Source organism: Protopterus annectens, chromosome 3.part1 (assembly GCF_019279795.1).
Source record: "Protopterus annectens isolate FY-2018-M chromosome 3.part1, PAN1.0, whole genome shotgun sequence".
Classification (NCBI taxonomy): Eukaryota; Metazoa; Chordata; order Ceratodontiformes; family Protopteridae; genus Protopterus; species Protopterus annectens.
The window spans coordinates 519652751-519672575 of NC_056732.1; the positions used below are offsets into that span (position 1 = coordinate 519652751).

General features: G+C 42.3%; 1 protein-coding gene across 1 annotated transcript in view; it reads left to right on the top strand.

The window, feature by feature from the left end:
- GORASP1 (golgi reassembly stacking protein 1) overlaps positions 1-19825 on the top strand; it is a 584558-nt gene that overhangs the window by 385063 nt on the left and 179670 nt on the right. The window lies entirely within an intron of this gene.

Here is a 19825-nt window from a genome sequence, read left to right on the forward strand (position 1 = left end):
AAAAGGGTTTGCGCCTGTCCCCTACCTCTGGAACGCCTGAATCTGCTTCTCTGAGTCCTGTCCGAGCTCGGAAAGAACCAAGGTTTAGCTGACCAGTGCCTGCTAAATCTAGGAGGTTGCACCTGTAGAAAATCCTTAACTGTCTGCATAGATTTGGCTTTGTCCTCCATTTTCTTTAATACCTCTTCAGCTTTGGCCCCAAACAAAACATTGTGCTGCAAAGGGGCATCCAAAAGTTTGGCTTTAACCTGATCAGCAAGCTTTGTTCCTTTAACCAAGCATGTCTTCTAATAACTGTGCCAGTTGTCGCAGCCCTACAAGAAGCTTCCAAAGAATCAAAACCACAATGCAGGGTATGTTTACCCACTTGTTCAATAGCATGCAATAAATCCTGTAACTCCTTGTCATCCGTACCAATAGAAACAGCTGACATCTTTTGTTTAAATACAGACAAAAGTTATTGCTGATACTTTAACATATGAAATTGACAGTTCAAAGCTCTAATAGATAATGTAGCAGAAGTATAAACTTTTTTACCCCATCTTTCCAAAGCCCTGGACTCTCAGTCAGAGGGAATAGGATGTTTAGCAGAGGCCGCCTTAACACCCTTAGGGCCCTGAGAAATTATTTCCGGATCAGGTGAAAGATTCTTAAAAAGAAACTTGTGAGAATCTGGAACCCTATAATACCTATCTGGTTTGACCAGAGTAGGGGGGAAAAGAATCAGGAGAGAGGGAAGCTTCTGAAAAAACATCATCTAGAATGTCCAATACAGGAGGAATAGCAAGAGGCTTATGCTGAGGGAAAAGAAGAAAATCCCTAAGCCTTTTCTTGGTTTCAGAGAATTCCTGCTCTTCCCGGTGAAAATGCTCCCTCATATCATGCAAAGTTTCACAAAAAGAATAATCCTCAGGAGGAGAGGCTGATTCAGCATCAGAATCCTCATAAGGAGGAAAGGAACAATCGTGCTCAAGGGAAGAAGCAGAAGAAACAGAATTTTTTTCTGAAGAATCATAATCGGACTGTAATCTAGGCTTTTTGTCAGGAGGGGGATGAGAACCCCTGATCATAGATAACAAATCTTCAGCCATCCTAAGCATCTGCCTTTGAGGCCTAGGACCCTGATCAAAAGGCGTCAGTGCTTGCCATTTCTTTTTAGCTGGAGCCGTAGTCATTGTCTTAGAATGCAAAACTGAATCCATATTTACATGAAGCTGTGAAGGCCTGAAAACTCCCTCAGAAGCCGGTACCTGCCTACTGGCTTCGGCCCCAACTGAGGAGTAGTATCCGAAGGTCCATTCCCTGGCAATTCTGAAGGCCCCATCAGCTCCACACCGGAGTTAGTACAGGCAGTTGGTTCAAAAGAGGCGGACGACAGGGGCTGCAAAGGCGCCTCACTGACGACCGACGAACCAGCAACTGGCAATAACTGAGTAATATCCTCTGCTTTGGACCTCGGAGGCCTGTCTTTATCTTTGCACCTCTTACACACACCAGAAGCCGGAAAAGAATCCGAAGACATATAATTGAACCTTTTACCAAAATAGTAGAAGGCAAAGTTGTACCTATGCCTAACAGTACGCTGATTAAATCTAGCACAAAACCCACAATTAGCAACGTTGTGGTCAGGCCCCAGGCAGGGAATACAATAAGAGTGAAAATCCCTATGAGGTATTTGTTTCCCACAAGAAATACAATTATTAACATTTTCTGACATCTGACTGGAGCAAGAAAAAGACCTCCCCAACAGGGTACTTATCTTAAAAAACAAAAAATCCTGGAAGTAAATCCAAAAACAGACAGGAGTAGGCCGACCGGCATTAGCGAACTGCTTAGGGCACCGCGCGGCAAGAAAGACTGGGGTAATGGCGTCCACTGAGGTCTTTATACTTCCTGGCACATTGACGTCAAGATAAAAGTGACCTCAGCTGACACCCAATCCAGACTTTGGGATTCTGGCCGATCGAGGGCTGCTGCTGGCAGGAAGAACCCTTCAGTCATGACTGCAACAGTGAACCACGAAGGATATCATCAGTACCCACATGTAGCTGTGGCTTACCTTCAGTCTCACTGCTACAGGGTAGTTCCCTCCCTGAAGTAACCACCTCACCAGTCCTGGCTTCAAGTGTGCAGTCTGTCTAGGTCCCCCCAGGCTAAGAGACCCACATGCCTGTCTCCAAGCCTGACTGCATGTAACTGCATGCACACAAGGTACTGCATTATCAAAACCATTCCCTATCAGGACATCTGCAGGGATATCCTCAAACACACCTACTTACTTGCTTTTTTTTCCCACCCGGCAAGTGAAGGCGAACCCTAGCCAAAGGTATCTAGAATGGGGTTTCTCCTAAAGCTCTGACTGAAGTAGACTGCCCAAGCAAGTAGTGCTCTTCTTTAACCATTGCAGGTTTCACAACGGTTAGGTCAAAGTTTGTGTGTCTTTTAGCAGTGGCGTGTTTCCTATCTACTAAGATAGGATATAACATCTTGTGATAGTTTGGTACCCTTGTTGTCTCCCGACAACTTACTGCTGGCATTCTGTTCTTCCAACTTGCTGGCTCCCCTATCTTTTTTCCCCGCCTTGCCTCTGTGGACATCTATATGCTGCATGGCCTCACTGGTTACATTTAAAACATTTAACCCTTGATCCTGGCTGTGTACCTGAACTAGTAGCTTCCCCTGTTGTTGGCGGACCCTGTTGGGGTGATTTTAGGCTACCCACCATGGGTTCCCTTAGACCTATGTGCAGCACTGGGTATCCCTTTCCTGTGCAGTGATGCCATGCTTGCTAGATATAGGTCTCCCTTTTTCCCCAACTCATCTGCGATATTGCATTCCCTATCTGCCAACAAGATTCTCATGTCCTCAGGCAAAGTGCTAAGGGCTTGTTCCCTCACCAAAAGGTCTGCCAGCCCTTTAGAAATGGTGATCTAACACCCACTCACCCATGTATGAAAATAAGTCCTTAACTCAGCAGTATATTCACACACACTTTCATCTGCCTTGCATCTGTGCTCACGGAACCTTTTTATACACTTCAGGTGTTAACTTAAACCACTCTAATAAACAATTTTTAATGGTATTATAATTTAAGCAATCAGTATCACACAATTTAGAAACAGCAGTTACAACTTTACCATGGAGTAAGGGGGTCGGAAACCACATCCAGAGCCCCCTTGGTCAATGTTATACTGTTTACATACTCTTTCAAACATATGAATAAAACTATCAAAATGATCAGCCTCTGTAAATTGTGGAAGAAAGTTACTGACCTTTATTGATTCTGGGTTTGGTTATTCCCTTCCCCGTTAACTCCATGACGCTGGCGAAGAGTCAGCATCTCGTTTTCATGTTGCCTCTGCCTCTTATTTTTTTCAGTCTCTCAACATCTCAGTCTCTCATTTTCTTCTGCTTCCAGCCATCTCAGTCTCTCTGCTGATTCTAATGCCATCTGTTTTTCCTTTCTTCAGCCTCCAAATGCCACAGTCTCTCTGCTGATTCTAGTTCTAACCATTTGGCCTCCAGTTCAAGTCTCTTTAACTCCAGATGGATTTTAATTCCTCTGTGGAAAGGTTAAGCTGTCCATTTTCTGAGAGTTGTACATCGCCAAGGCCAGCCTGGTTGTCCTCCTGGTTGCTGGTTTGTGATGCAGCTATGGCTGCAAATGTTTCTACTTTAGTCAAGTTGGCATGCACCAGTCCTTTGGCTTGGCACATCTCAGTCAACTGGCTACTTGTCAGCTTGCCCATAATCCTCTGCTGACATCCTTGTCTGCTCTCCCTGACTAACTAAGCTGACAAAAAAAATAAATAAAACTACTGTGGTATGAAACTCTGAATGTCCACCATATGGCTGCTTGAGAGTGCAAACACCTTCTTTAGTAATCACTGTTTATAGGCTACAGGAGGTCAATATCCATACCACTGAATCCCAGTATGTGATGTGGTGATATCACCACTACCTCCAGTATGTGAATCCCCACCACTGGACCAGTAATCAAGGAGCCTCAGTCTCCACCACTGGCAATCATGGGGATGTACATGGGAGGATTGCAAGTACACATACACAGTATTTCCAGATTCAGCTCTCTGCAACAAGTGCAGTTTCCCTTAATAGCAGACAGAGACCGCAGTCAGTCCAGGGCTGATTTCTCCTTCTTTCCGCAGATCCCCAGTGAGACTCCCTACTGGCACAGCTATAGAGTTGAGATTTCAGCTGAGTGACCAAGCCAAGACCTCTAGCACCCCCTCTGTCCAGCCAGTGCTTTATGTCCCTGCCCAAGTAGCTGATACACACATACACTTTGAGGTTTTTTTTAACAGACAGACACACGCACAAACACACACACCCGGTAAAGGCTGGCATAGGTTTACTAGCTATGCCCCTTCTGCCCAGACTATAAGGTAGTTATTACTGCCACCAGTCACTCCTTATTGGCTACTAAGGCCCATAACAAAGGCTATCCAGTCTTGCTATTTAATATTAATACAAATGGTAGTTTGACCAAGAGCAAGGCTATTAAGAGTGGCCCACACAGTGTCACCAAATAAATATGCAAGTAGTCTCAAAACAAAAATATCTCTACACAGATCAGCCACAATGAAAGGTTTAAATATATTTAATAATAAATAATAAAAGAAGAAGGCAATATATGTATATATTCACAGTGACATCAGAGTTCAAAACATTACTTCTGGGATAGCTTGCAGAATGACAACATTTCTTGTCATATGACTGCTAGTTACAAGACCAAACAACCATTGATGAAGATGGCAGTATTTAGCATTTACCTGTAAAAATATACAGACAATGACTTCTCCTCAGATCTCCAGCAGATGCCGGAGACTAGTAATTACTTCACCCTAAAGACAATGCAGAAAGTTTTCTAGTACAGACATTGTGCGTCTTGTATTGAAAACTGAAAGATACCATCTTTTATGGCCTAGCCGTAAAGTAATTGAATTTCAGTTATTTTTCTGAAGTTAGCCTCTTGTATTCCCGTTTCCACTGTTAAAATATATACATTTTAAACAGTTGCAATAGTTGCATGTGCATGTCTTTTCTTCTCCAGTAGAGCACACTGTGGATGCATTTCAAACACAAACACTTTATAAAATACCAGTTTGATATAGACATGACATACAGTTCTAGTACATTTGTAACACAAGCATCTTAAATAAATCATTTTGATATTCACCAATGACATATAATTATTTACAAAATTCCAGCTAGTTGGGCTGGGAGTATCTCCTTTCATCACAAATTCGTGTGACATAACAGAAATAAATAGGATATATAACTGTGCAACTAAATTAATAACAAATGAAGTCTTAACACAAAAATACATGGCAATAAGGGAAAGAAAGAGAAGAAATCAAGTGCCATAATGGAAGTGTCATGTAGAGAAAACTAAAGCATTTAAGATAAGAAGTGTCACTGTTAGAAGAGTATAGTAGAGGGAACAGATCAGCAAAAAGAAAGATAGATGTGATAAAAGCAACAGACAAGGATATGTCATATAGTATTGCAAATGACAAACCAAAGATATCAGCACAGGTAGAAAACCTTAGAAGATACATGGATAAATCTAAAGGAAAAGTACAGAATAAGCAGTTCATTGACATTAAATAGAAAATTGGGAAACAAAGCAAACAAAATTGAAGTACCACTAAAAAAGAAGAAATACACGCATTTTGGAGAAATATCTGTGAAGATCCCCTGGAACATAAAGATGCTGAAGGGGAGTAGTAAAAGAAACAGTAAAAAGTTCAAATGTACAGGATATGAAATGGGATGAAGTAACAGCCAGAGAAATTGAAACAACAGGTCCAGATGCAGTACCTAATTTCTGGCCAAAAGTGTTAACATCTTTACACAAAGATTTAGCCCTGAGTAAGGACTACTTATATGCCCACCCCAAACAGACGCCAACCTGGTTAACAACTGGAAAAATGGTACTCCTCCTTAAGAGTGAACCTGCAAGCTATCGTAAAAACTGTAGGCCAGTACCTTGCGTATGTCACGGGACCAATAAGCTGTACATTGGAATTGATGCTGACATAGTTTATAGTAATTTAGAAGAAAACTCAAATTACGGTAATAGATCAAAAGGGCAACAAAAGAAAGGCGTATGGAACAAAGGACTATTTGTTGACAAAATCATACTGGAGAATTGCATGGATAGGTACAAAAAATTGCATTTGACAGCATCCCACATTCATGGCATGCTTACAAATGTGTAACATATACCCTACATTAATCAATTACATTACAGTAACCATGAAATAGTGGCAAACCACTTTGCAGCTAAGCCATGATAAAGGACTAATCATTATCCCAGGGATAAAAATTCAAAGGGGGATATTCCAGTCTGACTGACTGTCACCGTTGCTCTTTTGTCTTGCCCTTAACCTACCAAGCTGTCTACTTAACAAAGTCCAAATTTCTGAGTACAATAGTTAAGGCAACAAATACACAAACACTACCACTGCAACACTGGCTCAGATGGTCCTAGGCCATAAAGACTCCTAAAATACCATGATGAAAAGACAAATAAAAACTTTTTATTAGTAGTACAAAAGGAATAAGCGCTTTCATCCTGCTTAACAGGACTTCATCAGATTGAACAATAAAATAGCATTGCAGGTGCTTATATAGATGTGGAAATGAGGTAAAAGGAAGTGATGTATTACTTAAGAACTCTAGCTACCTAAAGAAATAGGTACATTACAACATAAATAACTTGTACCAAAATAACATGACTTTTATTGTTGAATCTGATGAAGTCCTGTTAAGCAGGATGAAAGCTCTTATTCCTTTTGTGCTACAATACAATGAGTGAGAAGGTCACGGAAAAACCAATCAGTAAAAACAAAATGAAAACTCCAGCAAAGCTAGAACTTCCACTGAGTGACCTCCCAAACCTCTTGTATCAGAGACACATGGGATATTTGCAAATGATCCCTATGAACATCAGGTGTTTCAGCTAATTGGCGATTCTGAATGCCCATGACTTGTTTTGTCGTTTTAATGGACAATTTCAGACCAATAAAGCCAAACCCCACTAGCTGTGGATATGCATATTTTGGCCTTGTTATGACCTCATCAGCACAGCACAAGCAGAGTGATTATGTCATAGTTTCAATTTGGCTTCCAGAAAACAACAAAGTGTAAAGACTTCTCATCTTTTTTGTGGATGATTTAAAACTGTATAGCTCATCATATGAGAAGATGAAAGCACACCTGGAAGTTGTCAAAACTTTCTCAAATGATATAAGAATGTCATTTGGTCTTGATAAATGTGCAAAATTACATTTAAAGCAGGAAAATTGCAGCACAAAGAAAATATCAGTCAGGGACAGGAATGTGATATAAAGGAACTTGAGCAGGAGGGAGTGTGTAAAAATTTGGGAATTGATGAAGGATCGACAATAAAACATGATCAAATGCAAACAAAACTCAGTAAGGAATATTTTAGAATATGCAAATTAATGCTGAAAACAGCCCTGACATCTAGGAACAAAGTCCAAGCTATAAAACAATTTGCTTTTACTGTTCTAGCTTAGTTGTGGGATGATTAACTGGCCCCAAGAGGTGTTTGATCAGTTGGACAGGAAAATAAGAAAAATGCTTCATGCTTATCAAGTGATAAATATATAAAAATCAGTATATACCAAGTTTATATTCTCATTCTGAAGGAGATATTGGCCTCTTCAAAATCGATTACATATATAGATCTACATTTGCAGGACTGCATACATATCTGTTGACCTCATCAGATCCAAACATAGTGAAAGTTTTGAAACATGAAGAGAACAAGTCTAAGATTACCTCCTTGCTAAGTTTAGCCCAAGCATATTGGTGTCAATTGTAAACAGAAACCAAACCAGAAGTAGATAAAAATCAGGCAGCAATTGAATGTGCCATAAAACAAAAAATATAAGAAGGATCAAATGGGAAGGAAGAAATGTGGGCATAAATCAAGCCAGTATATCTGCCACTGAAAAGGTTGTCAACACAATCACTACACCTCAAACACCACCCACACCTACACAACACACACCTACATATGCGGACGTCCTCCACATAAACATACCCAAACAAAGGAGACCGAGGCAAAAACACACATGATCTCCACACCACATACCATGCATAGTCCACACACCTGTGCCTCGCAACCACTAAGGACCCACCATAAACCCAACATATTAGTCATAAGAGACTCCATTGTGAGACACACAGATGTGCCTCTCACCAGGCTGGATAGGGAGAAAGTCATAGTGCCAGAATCTGCCATATCACACACGCATTCAAGACTCTCAACAACAGGTACTGTTATGACTCTGTCATAGTCCATGTTGGCATGGATGACTTGAGACGTACCTCTCTGGACTACATGAAGAAAGACATGATTGAGGTCGCTGATTGTGTCCCAGGCAGGTATGTCCCTAGCCATAAGCAGCATTCTGCCATCAGCCAGAATGATGCCCCGATACACACACAGGAAATTATTAACTTTAACAATTGGCTTAGTTTCTGGTGTTATTCCAGGAGGATCCAGTACCTGACAGCCTGGAAAGATATGATCGACAGACCACAATGCTTTGTCAGAGATGGCCTGTATCTCTCTCACCTGGGCTTCAGGCAAAGGCTCTTGCCTCCCCTGTAGTGCCTTTTTTAGGAAAAGTGACGAGGTTAAAACTGTCAACATAAATTTCAACAAAACACGAATTAAAGGTCATGCTGCTAAATGCTAGGAGTCTAAACATGAAACTGCACTCATTGTAAGCATTCCTAACCCTGGAAAACGCTGACATCTGTGCAGTCACAGAAAACTGGTTCAAAGCTGCGGAGAGCACCCCAGCCTTACTTTGTTGCTCATCCTATCATACATTCATATCCTAAACTGTGAGCAGTAAAGCCAAAGGAGGTAGAATTTCAATATACATTAAAGACATATACACCTCCAGGCTGATCAAACAGTATGACATACAGGAGACACACCAAGTGCAGCTAACCATTGACAAGACCCCTATCCAAATCATAGGTAGTTACCGACCCCCAAATCTGACTCAAGATGCCCAATCCACCTATTTGGACCTGTTCGACTCTATCAAGATTCAACCCTTTACCCTGAACCTGGGTGACTTTAACTTCTCAAACATAGACTGGAAGAACTTACTCATGCCAGAACACAAATGTCCAGAGATTCCTTGATTTTGTCAATGCAAATGCCTTGGAACAGCCAGTCAGTACCCCCACAAGGGGTGATAATGTCTTGGACTTGGTATTAACCAACATGAGTACCCACTGCAGCATCCCTATAATATCATCCTTCTCTAGCTAAGATCAGACATAAAAACTTCTCCAAAGCTGATTACAGCCTCCTGAGGGATGGTATAAGCAGCTTCACAGCCTCCTCCCCCTCTGTAGGAACTGGCACCAATATCCAAAACTACACCAAAGCAGTATATGTGCATTTATGTAGATGCATGGAGTCAGGAATACCTGACAGGACTAAATCACCCTTCGCAAGGAAGAGTAAACCTGTCTGGTGGACATCTGCAATAAATAAACTCTATAACAAAAGGAAAAAATTGCTGTCCAAGACCAAGAAGAAGCAGGTTCCCAACTGGAAGCAATGTCTCCTTAGCCTGAACAAGAAAATAAAAGCACTAGTCAAATCCTCCAAAGCAAACTTTGAGTCCAAATTGGCCACATCCTCTAGAGACAATCATAAGGCCTTCTTCACATATGTCCACAGCCTGAAAGGAAGCACCCAGATCTGTCCAGTACTGGTGGTCAAGGATACCACATATACAAATGCTGTAGATATAACAAATTTTCTGGTTGACAGATTCAGTGAAAACTTTACCCATCTGTCCACCCCATTAGTAAATCAGGACATCCCTAGTACCTGCCCCCTTCCCCTTATATCTAGGGAACAGGTCATCACTGCTATCTCAAAGGCAAAAAATACAGCCTCCATGGGACCCGATAACATCCCGGGCTGCGTCCTGCATGAGCTTGCAACACCAATAGGCACCCTATTCAACCAAAGCCTGAGTACTGGCTTCATCCCAGCTGAGTGGAGGACAGCCACTGTCATCCCTTTACAAAAAGGTGGAGCGTCCACCGATCTAGGTAATTATAGACCCATCAGCCTAACTAACCTGATCTGCAAGGCCATGGAATGGATTATCATGGACCTAATTAACAAGGACATTGGCAACCTCCAAACACTTGATCCCACACAGATTGGCTTTGTCAAGGGGAGGTCATGTCTGCTAAATTTGGTCGACTTCTTTGAGATGGTCACCAAAGCCATGGACGAGGAGAAGACTGTGCACATCGCCTACTTTGACCTGGCCAAAGCCTTTGACACTATTCCCCACTCAGGCATAATAGATAAACTCTCTCAGCTAGGCATCAATCCATATGTTGCCAGATGGGTAGCAAACTAGCTCACTGATAGAACCCACATAGTCAAAATAGGGGAAGCCACCTCAAGCAGTAGACCTGTAACAAGCGTAGTACCTCAGGGTTCAGTCTTGGGGCCTCTGTTATTTGAGATATACTTTTCTGAGGTGCAGGCCAAAACCAGTGGGCTGTGGCTGACCAGGTTTGCAGATGACTGCAAGTTGGGTGCTGTCATCAGTTATCTTAGTGATGTGGACATCCTCCAGGAGGGTCTCACTCAGACAAATGACTGGTGCCAGAAACATGGCATCAAGCTGAATACCAAAAAAATGCATCATCATCATCCCCTTTGGGAAGAGTGACATCTCCAGAAATTATCACATTAATAACAACGTCCTAAGCAGTCAATCAGCCATGAGGGATTTGGGCACCCAGGTTGATAGCAACCTGACTTTTTGCCACCATGTTACTTCCGTAGTACAGAAAGCCTTCTACAAGACCCACCTCACAAGTAAGGATATCTCATCCAGGAACAAGGAGGTCATAACATCCCTGTATTTTTCCCTTATAAGGCCCATTATTAAGTACAATATACTTTTCAGCATGTACCTCGCAAAGCACATGTAGCAGCTGGAGAGACCACAGAAGTTCCTCAACAGGAGAATCCAGGGACTTAAACAGCTACCATACACAGATTGGCTAAAAGCCCTATCCCTCTCCACATCAAGCAGAGTACCTCTTTACCCCTTTTTAAGTGCAACCTGGATAACTGGATGGGAAACAGAAACTATAACCCTGGGATTCCACCCATTTCCCTGCTGGACAAGGGGCATTGGGTGCTGATTTGTCTAAACATGGGCTAAACTTTGGCTAGGCTTATAAGGGTCTTAGGGCCAATAGCCTAGTAACCTCCTATGATCCTAAGTACTGAAAACTTGAATAACCTCATGTTGATCAGGATATGACACAGGAATGGTTAAGAACAGGTGAATTTAAACCAAAAGATGAAAGGTTAATATTGGCGGGCCAGGATAGCAGACTGCGTACTTGTTGGTTTACAAAGTCCATTGAGCATGTGGGAGAAACAGACAAATGCAGATGCTGTAAAACAACATTGGAAACAGTCAAACATTTTGTTACTCAGTGTGATACACTGTTGGCAAAGGGCCTGTATGTTTGTTTGTGTCTTTCAGCTTTTCCCGGTTAGAGGTCGCCACAGCGGAACTCCGGTCCACTAATGATTGGCAGTAGAGTTTTATGTGCTGGCTTGCCGGGCCTAACGCACAACCTTCAACGAAGGAACGCCCATTCACGCATGTCGCTACACAGAAGACGCTCTAACTGAGAATCGAATGGGCAACGTCTAACTGTGAGGCGACAATGCTACCGCAGCACCACCACCGCAGTAATGTGGCAAGATTGTTGCACTTGGGATTGTGCAAACATTATGATATTGAGTTAGCTGAGAACCATTGGAAACATGAACCACAAGGCATTACAGAGAATGATGAAGCTTATATCACATGGGATCACTCATTACCAATACCAACAGTTCAGAAAATAGATGAGAGAAAAACAGATATAGTAGTCCTTGAAAAGAAGAAAAAAGTAGCAATTGATCACTGAAATTGCTACACCCAGTGATTAAAGTGTCTTACATAAAGAGAGACAAAGTCATGAAATACCAGGATTTGCATCAGAAGCTGAGGGCAATGTGGAAGAAGAATACACAGTTCCAGTAACAGTAGGAGCAATGGGTCTCTTTAAAAAAGAATTAGCAGTCTTTTATTTAGATATGCTACAGATACATGTAGCTCCTTATGAATTGCAGGAAGAGTCAGTTCTAGGAACATTGCGGGTGCTGTGAAGAACACTTTTGGCTAACATCAATGATTGGAATGACAGTAAATTCATGACCTTTAATCATACTTTGAATTAGGAATGGGGTCCATTCATGTCATGATATTAGAAACAAAAAAACTTGGAAAAATTAAAGACAGAATGGCTCACTACTCCATTCCAACCTGGAATCCCTCAATCTGACATTATGGATACTAGGATTCTGATCCTTTTTAGACACTAATTTTCTGAGGACATGCATAAGGATTTCCAGGAGGAAAGGAAATCTACCACCAGGAAATCTTACTTAGCAAAATGGAAAAGATTTACTGCATGGTGTCTGGTTAAACATCTGGAATCAGTACAAGCTAATGCCCTGACTTGTCCCTATGTATTTGTGTGAGCTGTTGAAGTCTGGCCTAGTATACTCTTCTGTTTAAGACACATATTTTAGTCATATCTATGTGCCTTCCTCTGGATCCTCCTCTAATGGCCAGACTAGTAGTAAAACAGTTCTTAAAAGGTGTACTCCACCTGAAACCTCCAAGGAAAGCTATTCTTCCAGCTTGGGACCACAACTTTGTGTTGGAAAAACTTGCTGTCCCACCTTTAAAACTAGTAGACTCTGCCTCTTTCAAATTGCATACTTGAAAAACTATTCTTTTCTTCACCTCGGCTAGATTGGTGTGCAAGCTATAGGCCCTTATGACAGCTCCTTCATTTCTTATTTTTCATAAGGACAGTGTCTTTAAGGGCAAATCCATCTTTCATGCCTGAAGTAGTAAATGAACTGTCTTTCAGTCAGGCCATAAATCTTTGCACATTCTTCACTAATCCACAAAACAGGGTAAAAGGGATTCTACATTTTCTTGATGTGCACAGGCAGCTCAGATTCTACCTAGATAAGATTAAGGATATTCACATGTCTGACCAATTGTCTCTTTCCAATTTAAGAAAAACAATTTCAAAGCTAACTATCGCTAACTGGATTTCTAAATCCATTTCTTTTTGGTACACTCAACATGGCAAATACTTACCTTCTCCAGCAAAGGCAAATTCTGCTGGAGCAATTGACTCATCCGGAGCCTATTGCAAGGGGATTGACTCTAGAGCAGTTTTAGAAACAGATACTTGGTTTTCTGTGCATACCTTCAACAAACATTACAGAGTAGATGACTTTCCTAAGTCCAGAGACACCTTCACCAGGTCAGTCCGGTCTGGATTACTAGACAATTCTCCTATCTCTCTTCCAATCACCCTTCACACTCATTAAGCTTTGGGAATCACCCAGCAGTTTGTTGTAATACAGCAACAGTGATCTAAGGCAGGACATACTACAGTTGTGTAAGAACTTGCCATAAAAGTAGATGCCCTACTGATCACTGTTGCAATATTCTTCCCTCCATTCATTTCCCCCTTCTCTGATTCTTCCTTCCTTTTTTCTTATGGGCCAAAGAGGATCTCTGCCTTTCTGCCTCTCCACTCTTTGCTGATCAGGCTTACCGGCTTGGAAATACAGAGAAGATTTACACGTAGACGCCTGCTTATGTACCCTTATGCCCATGGGCTTAGGTTAGACGTATGGCTTTGTGGAAGATTTTGGCTTTGATATCTTGGCCGGAAATCTAGGTTATTTGGTGAGATAACCCAACAGTTTAAAATACTGAAACAGTGATCAGAACATGTACTGTTATGGTAAGATGTTCTTCGTGTTTCACTGTTGCAGTCATCACATTTGGGTTATCTGCTTGCAGTAGGCCTCAGTTGGCTTGATTATCAAAGTCTTGTGTCCTGCGTTGGTTGCTGTCTCATCTTCCATGACGTCAGGTAGTCAGGGGTATAAGGAAAGCAGCCGATGCCATTATATCATTCTTTCTTGCCGTGTGGTGCCCGAAGCAGAAGCAGTCCGCAAGTGCCAGTCGGCCGACTCCTGAAATTTTCTTTTGCGAGTTTCAGAACCGAAGTCTTCAACTAAATCTAAGTACCCCATTGGGGAAACCTTTTCTTGCTCCAAACCGATGTCAGTAAAAGTCAGTAATTATATTTCTTGTGGAAAGCAAATACCTCATAAAGATTTTCATTCATACTGTATTCCTTGCCTAGGCCCTGACCACGACGTACCTCGCTGTCGGTTTTGTACCTTATTTAAGCAACGAACTATCCGTCGTTGGTATATTTACGCTTTTAAATATTTTAGTACTCGGTTCAATTATCCAGACATGTCTTTGGTTAGCCATCCGACTACCGACATTCCAAAAAACGCAAAGATAAAGACAGAGACAGGCCGCCAAGGTCCAAAGCTGCCGACGACGCTTCTCCTAAGCCAGTCGCCAGTTTGTCGGTCCTCAGTGAAGTGCTTTTGCAGCCCCTGATACCCGCTACTTCACATTCGCAGGCCTGTACTGAGACCTATTCGGAGTCCGGTATGCCGCGAGATGCTTCAACTGTGGAACCTGCGGATGTCTGTACCTTGGATGGGTCTGGAGCCGCTGTGCAGGCACCGGCTTCTGAGGGTGTATTCAGGCCTACTGACTTGCATATTAAGCTGACACCATCTTCTTCTTCAAGGCCTAAATCTCAAACCATGCCTAGAAAACTGACGCCCAGACCGCATGGTCAGGCCTCTATGGCTAAAAAACAAATGATAAGAATGGCTGAAAACCTTATTATTTTAATCAGGGGAAGCCAACCTTCCCCCTCTAAGAGAACTAGGACTGAATTTGCTTATGATACTTCTGACCAGGATTCTGAAATTTCTGTTTCCTCTGATGAACAGGATTTACCCTTATCTACCTATCAAGATTCTGATGAAGAGGACTGTATTCCCTCTGCTCCCCCCCCCCCCCCAAGAGGATTTCTCTTTTGGGAAACCTTGCATACTCTTAGGGAGCATTTTCATTGGGAAAGCCAGGATTACTCTGATTCTAAAAAGAGGCTTTGGGATTTCTTACTCCTGCCCCAGCACAGGCCTTTAGCTATCCCTCCTGTACTAGACATTGTTGATGATGCCTTTTCGGAATCTAGCTTGGCTCCTGACTTTTTACCTCCTGCTCCCAGAAAACCTGATAGATATTACAGAGTTCCTAACTCTCACAAGTTCCTTTTTAAAAACCCTACTGCGGATCCTGAGACCATTTCACAGGGACCCAAGGGCACTAAGGTTACTACTGCCAAAAATCCTACCCCCTCTGATGGAGTCTCCAGGGCGCTGGATAGATGGGGTAAGAAGGTATACACTTCTGCAACCTTGGCCATTAGGGCCTTAAATTGCCAGTTTCATATGTTAAAGTATCAGCAGCATATTATTGGATTGCTTAAACAGAAAATGATGTTGATTCCTGACTGTGCTGAAAATAAGATTTACAGGATTTAATGCATTTTGCTGAACAGGTTGGAAAACATACTTTGCAATGTGGTTTTGATTCACTAGAAGCATCTTGCAGGGCTGCTGTCACTGGGTCTGTACTTAGAAGGCATGCTTGGCTTAAGGAGCAGTCCTTGCCAGATCATGTTAAAGCTAAACTGCTGGATGCTCCCTTAAATCAGGACCGCGTCTTTGGCAACATAGCAGAAGTTCTTAAAAAGATGGAGGAAAAAGCTAAATCTATGCAAACTGTTAACGATTTCCTACAAGTACAGCTTCCAAGATTTAGTAAGCATTGGCCCTCTAAGAATTGGTCCTTTCCTGTCTCTTCCAGGCCTTCTCAGTCCAAACCCAGAACCAGCAGAACACCCAGGCTTCAGTCCAAGGTTACACACAGGACTAAGCAATGGGGGGCTCTCACTTCCAAATCAGGGAGTAGTAAGACTCCCCCCTATGGCAAACTGTCTCAATGACTTAACTTTAAAACTTCCAACACTCAACTGACTGCTCCTTTAGGGGGAACGATTGCTCTGCAGACAAAAAAACTGGGAACTCATTACCCAGGACAAATGGGTTTTAAATATAGTTTCCCAAGGATTACAGATTTCACTTCCACACATTACCAAACCCAAACAGTTGGCCAGATCTACCCCCAAATCAGTGGGAAGAGGCTCAAAAGCAAGTACTCTCTCTCTTAAGCATAAAGACTATTCAAACTGTACCAGAAGAGGAAAAGGGACAAGGTTTCTACTCAAGACTTTTCCTGGTACCCAGAAAAGACAACTCATGGTGTACTATACTGGACCTTTCTATCTTACACACCTTTTTGGTGATTCCAAAATTCAAGATGCCAACTCTTCACCAGTTGCTTCCTATGCTAGGCAAAGATGCCTGGTTGGCAGCACTGGATTTAAAGGAAGCCTACCTGCACATCCCAATCAGGGAATCTTGCAGAAGATACCTACGCTTCAAAGCAGACTACATGCACTATCAGTTCTCTGCACTGTCCTTTGGCTTATCTACTGCGCCCATGGTATTCACAAAGTGCCTAGCTCCAGTCATTGCATTTTGCAGGCAGAGAAATATTCAAATATACCCATACCTGGATGATTGTCTAATTCAGGCAAAAAGCCAGGACATACTTTTGAATCATCTGGCATTTGTACAAAAGGTGCTAACTTGTCTGGGGTACACCATAAACGAAAATAAATCACATCTGGTACCCTGTCAACAAATTATATTCCTGGGAGCAAGCTTGAACACAACTTCCCAGATGGCTTTCCTCACGCCAGAGAAACAAATTCATTTGACAACTTACTTCAAATTAGTGGCCACAAAAGCCCTGCTATCTGCACGCCTTGGGGTTCGTGGCCTCCTGCATTCTACTAATTCCATTTGCAAGACTGCATATGAGGAAACTACAATGGTATCTAAAAAGCCTATGGTGTCAACATTCTCAGGATCTAGAAGCAATGATTCCTATCATACCTTGCTTACGGTTAGAATTCCTTTGGTGGGCAGAGGCATGCCACCAAAACAAGGGACTACCATTCACTCTACCCCCTGCTGCCCAAACCCTAACAACAGATGCATCAGACTATGCATGGGGGACTCACCTGGCAGGGAAGTGCATTCAGGGCAAATGGAACGCAAGTCAAATGTGCCTGCATATCAATCAAAAAGAAATGTTAGCTGTACAGAATGCTCTGACAGCCTTCAAGGACCACATTCTTCCAGGACAATTAATGGTAAAGACGGACAACACCACTGTTATGTGGTACATAAACAATCAGGGGGTACCCATTCTTACCCCCTCTGCAGACTAGCCATGGCTCTGTGGAACACAGCCTTGAGCTACCAAGTGCATCTACAGGCTCAATTCCTGCCAGGAAAACTAATTACACTGGCAGACAAACTAAGCAGGAATCTCATGGACCCACACGAGTGGAAACTGGAACCATAGATTTTCAACATGTTGATAAACAAATGGGGGAGCCCAGATATAGACCTGTTGGGGGAGCCCAGATATAGACCTGTTTGCCTCCCCCCAGAACTACCAATTGGACAAATTCTGCACAAGGACTCCCCACAAACAAGCTTGGAAAGTGGATGCTGTGTCCTTCAGCTGGAAGAATCAGTTTATGCCTTTCCTCCTCTGCCTCTCCTCTCCAAAGTACTTCTAAAGATCAAACAGGACAAACCAAGGATGATACTGATTGCACCAGACTGGCCACACCAACACTGGTGTACCCCCTCTTGCGCAGTGTGTCACTGCTAGCCCCATGGCACTTGCCTCAGACCCCTAACTTGCTGTCACAGCAGGATAGCCAGATTCTGCACCCCTAGCTTCAAACCCTGAACCTGACAGCCTGTTTAATTACCTAATCTCTCCGTTAACATCCCTCAGAAAACAAGTGTTGGATGTCATTTTGGAGACAAGGAGGCCTAGTAATAGAAAATCTTATGCTGAAAAATGGAAAAGATTATGTGCCTGGAACCATACTCAAGGGATGGCCACAGCAGCACCCAATTTACCTCAGATTATTCAATACTTAACTGAGATGCTTCACAAGGGCCTTTCCTTTTCCTCCATCAAAATTCACACCTTAGCCATTTCAACTCATTACAACACAGAACCACCCCTCTTTTCTCACCTGCTGCTCAAGCAGTTCCTCAGAGGGGCCAAAAACCTAAGGCCCACCCAGAAGAGCTCCAACTCCAGCCTGGGGCCTTAACTTTGTATTGGAAAAACTCACTTCCTCCTTTTGAGCCAGCTGCAAATGCAGAGTTAAAATTCCTTTCTTGGAAAACAACTTTCCTTTTTAGCTATCACTTCAGCAAGAAGGGTTTTTGAATTACAGGCCCTTATGGCAATTGAGCCTTTCATCATCTTTCATGCAGACAGAGTGTCCCTTAGGACCAATCTCTCCTTCATGCCCAAGGTGGTATCCAGTGTGGCTCTTAATCAGTCCATTCATTTGCCAACCTTCTTTTCTAATCCACAGAACAAAGTGGAACGGACACTGCACTCCTTGGATGTGCACAGACAACTTACATTTTACTTGGACAGGACTAAACCTCAAAGGAAATCTGAACAACTGCTGGTGGCATTTACTGCAGGGGCAGTGGGGAAGGCTATTTCATAGCAAACCATTTCTAAGTGAATAGGCCATTGCATTCTTCATTTCTGCTATAAGCATCATGGAAAACCTATTCCACAGGGGATAAGACCCCATTCAACCAGGGCTGCATCTACCTCTACAGCCTTTCTCAGAGGTGTCCCTACCAGAGACATCCTAGAAGCTGCTACCTGGAGTTCTGTACATACTTTCACCAAGCATTACCATTTGCCAATTTTCTCTAAATCCAGAGCTGGCTTTGCCACTACAGTCTTGCAGGGCCTTATAGCTGGTCCTAATACTATCTAAATTCCTCCTCCCATCCTTAGCTTTGGGAATCTACCCAAATGTGATGACTGCAACAGTGAAACGCAAAGAACATAGTACAGTTGTGTACACTTACCATGAATGTAGATGTTCGAGTGTATTCACTGTTGCAGTCCTGGTTACCATCCCTCCAGCCCCCTGACTTCATTTGGCTATACCTCTATTCTCCTTTACTATGCTTAAAAGCTTTTTGGTGTATTTGCTTTTTTGCTGGAGGTATAACCTTGTGTATATATATATATATATATATATATATATATATATATATATATATATATATATATATATATAGATATAGATATATATATATATATATATATATATATATAGATATAGATATAGATATATATATATATATTTTTTAATTGCTTCCCATTAGGGAGGCACCTGACATCTGGGACAAGACAAAACTGATGTAATGGCGTCGGCTGCATGCTTTATACCCCTGACTACCTGACGTCATGGAAGATGAGACAGCAACTGACGCAGGACCCAAGACTTTGATAATCAGGTCGACTTAGAGCTACTGCAAGCAGATAACCCGAATGTGATAACTGCAACAGTGAATACACTCGAACATCTACATTTATGGTAAGTGTACACAACTGTACTTTATACACACTAGCAAGGGAGTGTGAAAAGTAGTTGGGCTGGGCAGTCAGAATTTGTCATCTAAAAATCTTTGATTATGTGTTTACTTTTGTTTTGTCATAGGGATGGTTTACTACTTATCTTGAAAGTCTAGGTTTTAGAATGT